This window comes from Pelodiscus sinensis, chromosome 8 (assembly GCF_049634645.1).
Source record: "Pelodiscus sinensis isolate JC-2024 chromosome 8, ASM4963464v1, whole genome shotgun sequence".
In the NCBI taxonomy this organism is placed as follows: domain Eukaryota; kingdom Metazoa; phylum Chordata; order Testudines; family Trionychidae; genus Pelodiscus; species Pelodiscus sinensis.
Genome location: NC_134718.1, coordinates 46,499,969 through 46,507,268, shown reverse-complemented (window position 1 = coordinate 46,507,268; position 7,300 = coordinate 46,499,969). Strand labels below are relative to the sequence as shown.

The 7,300-nt window shown below is 41.8% G+C and overlaps 1 long non-coding RNA gene across 1 annotated transcript in view; it reads left to right on the top strand.

Annotated features, from left to right (window-relative positions):
- LOC112543642 (uncharacterized) overlaps positions 1 to 7,300 on the top strand; it is a 91,244-nt gene continuing 83,944 nt past the window's right edge. The window contains exon 1 of the long non-coding RNA XR_003086854.2: positions 1 to 2,472. This is a non-coding gene — a long non-coding RNA (uncharacterized LOC112543642). The remainder of the gene's footprint in view (positions 2,473 to 7,300) is intronic.

The window sequence follows — 7,300 nt, the reverse complement described above, 5'->3', positions numbered from 1 at the left end:
TGTTTGCATGCATAAAGTTAAGTGTATGCATACGTCTTTGCAGGGTTGAGGCCAATATAGCTTATTAATAGGACTGGCTGCAAATTTTCTATTTTAATTTTTTTGCAGTTTTCAAATACATGAATGTTTTAAAAATAATGTCCTCAAGTCAAAATATTTTCATTTATATATGCTACAAGAGCATCTCATGGGAATTGTAATTCAGTTGTCACATAGACCCATTTTCTTCTATGGGTGAGGTTCCTCCACTAGGCTAATTTCATAACAAACTGCCTCCCCTCTCCAAAGATGAGACCAAGTGCCATTAGGGAGATGTAATCTAACCCAGGAGCCAAGCCTATTAAAAAAATGGAAACACAGGGCACCCATACTACAGCTTCCACGAAACACAGGGTATCACTCCTGAATCAACATATTTTGGGGTTTGGCTAAAATATTTCCACATTGACATTTTTGCTAAATAATAAACATTTCTGTAGAATTTGTTTGTTAGGGTATGTCTACACTTGCAGCCTATTTCGGAATAGGGCTGTAAATGTAGGCATTCGGAATTGCAAATCAAGCCCGGGATTTAAATATCCCGCACCTGATTTGCATCTTCCAGGCCGGGCGCCATTTTTTAAATTTACAAGCCAGGAATAACTGCCTGCGTCTACATGTGGCAGTGAAATGGGCGTTCGAAATAAAGCCCTATTTCGAACTACCTGTTAAACCTCATTGCAGGAGGAATACAACAACATATCTCCACTTTCTAATGAACCCAAAGAAAGTTGAATAGCATTCTGCAAATGATTAAATGGGGAACAATACAGTACAGAGTGATCTGCAAAGTTAAGCTAGAGATCTGCATTACTTTTGAAAATAAAGACCACATGCATTTAAAGATTAAAAGCTTCCCCACTGTCCCTTTCAGACACAGCTGAAAGAGTTATCTGATGATAAGCAAATGATACACATATATTTGGGTAGCTATAGGATGCCTTGGTTCAGGACTTCAGCAATGGAAATGCACTAGCACTTCTACTGAAAGCCCTTTTCAATGTAATCCCTCTTCATTTCCAAGACGTTTCTGAACCATCTATGCCAGTTATGTTGTATTAATAGCTCCCCCACCTCAAACCATCAGTTTAAAGGGTTCTTCTAACAAGAAAAGAATCTAACTTAAGTGAGATGGTGATCACTACAGCTTTCTCACTCATGAAATATTATTCCATGCTTGGCTTTCATACAAGGGCTGTAATTGTGTTCAGATGTGCCTTAAAGAACAAATTTCCCTTTGTACTCCTGCCCCTTCTGTCACATGCTCAAATTATCCTTCTGAACCACACCACCTTCTCCTCCGATGATACCTTCTCCTCCATGTCTGTTCCCAATGTCTCACTACCCTCTTCACCTCTTCCAACCCTTACATCCTTGATGGCCTTTCCTTACTATCCCCTCTGGTGGCACGGCTCACTTTAACCCAGTGTTTCTCAGTGTTCTGCAGGCCTACTTTGGGAAAGCCTCTACTGGGCCCATGCCACTTTGTTTACCTAAAGGGTCCATAGCCATGGAGCCTCGCAGCTCCCATTGGCTCCAGTTTGCCATTTCCAGCCAATGTGACTTAAGCATGTACTTAAGTACTTTGCTGAATCAGGGCCAAAAAAGATTTGGCCTTTGGAGCCTAACTCAGTCCTGCACCAGTAGCAGCTCTTGCAAGGCCCCCAGGACACATGCATTCCCTAACTCTGTTAAATTTACAGAAATGTTTCTGACTCTTTTCCTCTCCTTTATGCTTGTATCTATTTTATGCTCTTCCTGCCTGGAAAGAGGAGGAGGCAGTGAACACTTTGTATTTCCAAAATTGATAATAGCTACTGCAGGGCAAAGTTACTTTATTTTATTTTCCTCTGCCTGCTATATTTTCATTAGCAGCTTGCCTCTGCTTGGTATACAGACCTTTCCTCCACCCTGTCTATCAAAACATCATGTGATAATGAGACCCAAAGGGGGCAACTGGATTGCATCTTTCCTGGGTGCTGTGACTGAACTTTTGGGTGACATCAATGTATTTACTGCCTCTTCTCTGTTGCAGGATGCGATTGAATCCCTATGGGGGAGAGAGAATTGTGATTTAACTTCTCAAAAATGTGTCTGGGAGAAGTGAAGAGTCTGATTTCAGAGAAGTTCTCTATATCTTCCTATTAAAACACCAATTGCCTTAACTAGTTTAATAATAATAGTTAGCACTTACACTGTGCTTTTCATCTGCAGTGCTTTATGCACATTAAGCCTTACTTTATTCCCATGGAGTAGGTGTAGTAGCCATCTCTCCTCTCATTTGGCAGATGAGAAAATGGAGACAGAGCAGGTAAATGAATTGCCCAGGTCCATAGATGAAGATGATACTTGTGGTCAGAAGTTCTCTGCTGCTACGTTTATGCTCAGACCACAAAGAGGACCCTGATTGCACATCTCTGCAATGTTGTATGGGTAAGTATTGCTTCTTCCTTTTTTTTTTTTAGACCTCATTTATTTTGATTATGGAAGGTTGTGCTGCTGTGTGAGTATATGGATCAGGACTGTGCCCCTCAGTTTTCTTGCATGGCTGAATTGATAATGGTAAATGACACCAGTGCAAATAGCTTCTTTGTTAAGATAGAGGGTATATTGGCTTCTTTGAATATGTGGCTGTGAAGTTTTATCTGTACTTCCCTTAGGCTGGCAGGCTGTTTTCTTCTCCATTATGCTGTTCCTCCTTGCCAGGTTTTATACCTACAGTTCTATGTGCTTGTTAGAGCTTGTAGTTTCTGGAGAAGTATAACATGGAGTGGGAATCCAGAGTGGTAAATCAGGGTTGAGATTTTTCCATGAATAATTAGTTCTTGTTCAAGCTGGGAGGAGAGGGGGAAGCAAAAGGGTTTGAAAGAACTTGGGATTTGAAGGCGTTTGTATATTTTTGTTTGTTTGAGGAATAAAACCTCTGAGAATATCTACACAGTGAGGTAATTTCTGTTTGCTGGTTGTGCTCCACTTCATTCCCTACCCTTCACCACCATCACCCACCAAAGCACCCCCAGCCAAACACGAATGCTGACAAAACAAAATGGAGTGGTGGAAAGGAAACAGAACTGATTTAGATCAGGATTCTGGATTAGAGTGAGACCTGCCAAGCAAATGGCCAAACCATCATCTCATGTAAGTTAGTGCTGTCAAAAGAGCTACACAGATTTTAGACATCTGAAGCTCTGACCCAGCTGTTTAGAAAGTGGGAAGTTGGCTCTAAGGAAGGTAGGTCCAGGACTACAGAGCCACCTGGGTTCCTTTATAATACCTTTCAATTAATTTTGAGATTATTTTGGAGGGATCCATTAAAAGGGATGGCTGCTGAGAAACCAGAGGAGGGAGGGACATCAAAGCTTAATTAGCATGTTCGTTGTGACATTTAAATGGATATATACTGCCTCAGACAAACACTTGTCAGTTGGAAGCTGTGTTTTTTTCCCCCCTGTGGCTTTTTAAATATACTTTTGCAATGTAAATACTACATCAATACTACATCCCAATGTGCAACTTGAAATCCTCTTAGTGAACAATAACAGAAAGAGAGGGATTGTCTGACAGTGGTTAGAGATCAGGACAGGGAGCTGGAGCCCTAAAACTCAATGATGGGCAGCTTTCTAAATGTCACAAAGAGATAATAGTCTTCTGATAGCTGTGACACTGATATGGGCTCACATTTATTTATTTATTTTATTTATTTGTTCCTCAACTTCCCCATCTGCAAAATGGGAATAATCTCATTTACCTACCTCACTGGTGTTATGAATTTTAAATAATCTTTGTAAAGTGCTTTGGGATAGAAAGACTATTATAATTACAGTATAAACAATTAATTGAGTCTTCCTCTGAGAACTTACACTTTAGCAAAAAGTTACCAGCTCTGGGAGAAAAAAATGATAAACAAACTTTGGCTCAGATACTCCAAGCTGTTCTGAATGGGCAGAACCATGCACCCACACAGACCAGCTGGCGGGATTGGGTTGAAGATACTTCTATTACTGACATGTTGCCATCTTGCGGATGGGATACAATAGCTCACAGCTATATTTCACAGTGAATAGGGCGAGGAGGCAATAATCTTTATAAGACTCCCTAATTACCAGGGCTTGACAAACCCCGGCGAGAGCTACTCACCAGCCCCACACCATGCATGCACCAGACTGGCACTGCGCATGTGCGAAGTGCCAGTGAATGGGGCGCACGGAGTGACCAGCTGAAATCTACTTGCCATGGGTGAGTAGATTCACCGGTTTGTTGAGCCCTGCTAATTATCATGGCTGTCTTTTGCACCTGAGTATTATGGACAGGATGTAGGCAGTCTTGCCTAGTGGTCAGAGTAGGAATCATGTCTAGAGAGCACAGCAGGCATCCAGGTTGGGAAATGAAACCACGGGTCAGCAGCAGAGTCAACTGCCAAGTACCAGAGCCAGAGGACAGACCAGAGACAGAGTGCAGCTTGAACGTCAGCCTAGGACAATGGTTTTCAAACTATGGGTCATGACTCAGTATTGGATCATGGAATGCCAGGCACTGGGTACAGGGCCTTAGGCCGATTCGTCCAGTTCTAAGCTGCAGAAGGAAATAAAATGGGATGCTGTTAGGGGATAGTATCATTGAAAGAAACCAAGAGGCCAAATCACAACCTCCGTGGACTGAGCTCCCCTCAATGTCTCCTAGTATGTAGGGTTAATTCCATATTTCAGCCAACAAATGTTGATCAGAAGGTCCTGTGTGTGGAATCACATTTGTTGATGAAGCATTTCTCAAGGAGTTGCTTATGTGAGTCAGCGTGCTTCATTAAAGTGTGTAAAGTTGTCACACTAAGATCCATAGCATCTCTGTCAGGCAACTCCCTGATGCTTTTCAGCTGTCGGACATGATAAAGGAAACATGGAAAACCATTCCATATTACAAATGCTCTGAGAGCTAGTTGCCACTTTTTACTTTAAAGAAGATAGCAAAAAATGTTAACTGAGAGCATGCTATGGACACCAGCCAACTAACTACATTAAGGAATGGGCAGCTATGTGATTAGTGGATAAGGGGAGGCGCACTCTGGGTCTGCTGTGCCTCTGCATTTCAAATGTGTAAGAGCCCAGCGGCCGCCACGGACTGGTGCAAGACAGGACTGCTCAGTCCCAGTTTGTTCAGGTCCAGCAGCCCCTGTTCATGGTTGCCTGAGCTGGACGTGGGCAGGGGCTGCTGCCAGCCCTCCCCAGCACAACCTCTGGTTTCCCTCCTCCCCCCTTGTTGCTTCTCATGCAGAGGCAGCAAGGGAGGGGGAAGTGAATAGTCAATACTTGCTTACATCTCTACAGCCAACCCAGGTGATCTTAAAATAGGCTCCAGTGTATCAGAAAGTACATGCCTTTGAGAAGTGAGATTTTAGCAACAGCTGAACAGCTGAGCTTTTGCTCATTTCAGCAGGAAGTTGGATGTGCATGCAAATGAAGCTATTATAAAGATAAGCAGAACCTAAAATATTTTATATATCAGAAAATAGTGAGCCTGGAAGGAAAAGGCAGTTAAAAGGAATTATTCTAAAACTGTTTATGACCGCTCTATAGGTCGTCATTAACGATGATCTCTTCAAACCAGGAGTGATGTCTGTATAAGAATAACCACAAATATAAAGGCCAAATCTAGTAAACATTTCCTAAACGGGGAATAGCTCTGGCATCAAACCCATCCAAGTGTACAGTTTGCAATGGAAAGACTATTCCATTTATTACTGAACTGTAAATTGTGAGTCTCCACAGTAATACAGGACTAATCATTTTACTGGTCCACAGATGGGGATGGAGGAGGGCTTTTATTATGCATGGTAGAAAAATCTTTCCCATCTGGATTCAGACTTTAATAAAGTTTATTTTGTTAAATGTCCTGCTTTTAAACATTCACTTTAGTTAATTACTCAGTCTAGACCTCATGTTTAAGGCTGGATTCTGCTATTCTGCTGCTGTTGAATTCAATGGTAAAGCTCCCACTAAGTTCAGTGGAAGTATCCCTTGATCTTGCTGATGCTGAATAGGATTCTATTACATCCAAGGACTTGAATTCATATTATCTTATACCAGTTGGCTATATGAGTCAGATATTTGGCCCTTAATGACAGGGGTGTGATGTAGGTGTAAAATACTTTTAATTGCTACGCTCAGGAAGATGTTCTGTTTGTTTGGTGTGGAGGCATTCTGATTGGAGAGAATAAACTCTGTACCCCTGTCATACAAACCTAAACATTCCTCCAGGACAGCATTCTGACTTCTATAGGACTTAGGGTATGTCTACACTAGCCCCCTAGTTTGAACTAGGGAGGCTAATGTAGGCATTCGAAGTTGCAAATGAAGTCTGGGATTTAAATATCCTGGGCTTTATTTGCATCTTCCCGTCCGGGTGCCATTTTTAAATCCCCTTAGTCCGAACTAACTAACGAGGTGTAACAGTTAACTCGAAATAAGGATTTAGTTCGAGTTAACGTTTGACTGCAGCGTGTAGCCGCGGGCAGTTAGTTCAGACTAAGGGGATTTAAAAATGGCACCCGGATGGGAAGATGCAAATAAATCCCGGGATATTTAAATCCAGGGTTTCATTTGCAACTTCGAATGCCTACATTAGCCTCCCTAATTCAAACTAGGGGGCTAGTGTAGACATACCCTTAGTTTCCTTTAGGAGCCTTTCTAGAAACTCTGTTCCCACTATGACATAGGGAGTCATAGTGATGCTCCTAATAAGCAAAGAGGAGTTGGATATTGGCAACAGGAAAGTGAGGAAACTTTCTTCCCTGGTTGGAACTTAAATAGATATAACCTATACTTAATAACATCTAAGACTGAGAAATCTTGTCCATAGACTTTGCCTCCTTACCTCCTATTTTGAACCATTGTGACAGAGTAGTCCAGACAGTAAAAAATAACATTTTAGAAAAATAAATGGCATTATTGTCCTTAATCTATGTGCAAGGTGATTGATTAAGGCTCAGGGCTCAGACTGAGGGAAATGAGTTCTGTCCTTGGCTCTGCAGTGCACACTCTTTCTGAGGTTAGGCAAGTCTCTTAAGTCTTCCCTGCCTCTCTATTTCTCCACCAGCAAAACAATACTTACTTCATAGGGTTCTTGTGGGGCTTGATTCATTTTATTGTTGTGGTAGCTATAATAGGAGTCCATCGTGGACCAAGTAGCTATTATACTAAGATGTGGCACCTGTCCTAAAGCTCTGACAATCTCATATGTGTAAATTGCTTTGAGATACTCCAGTGGA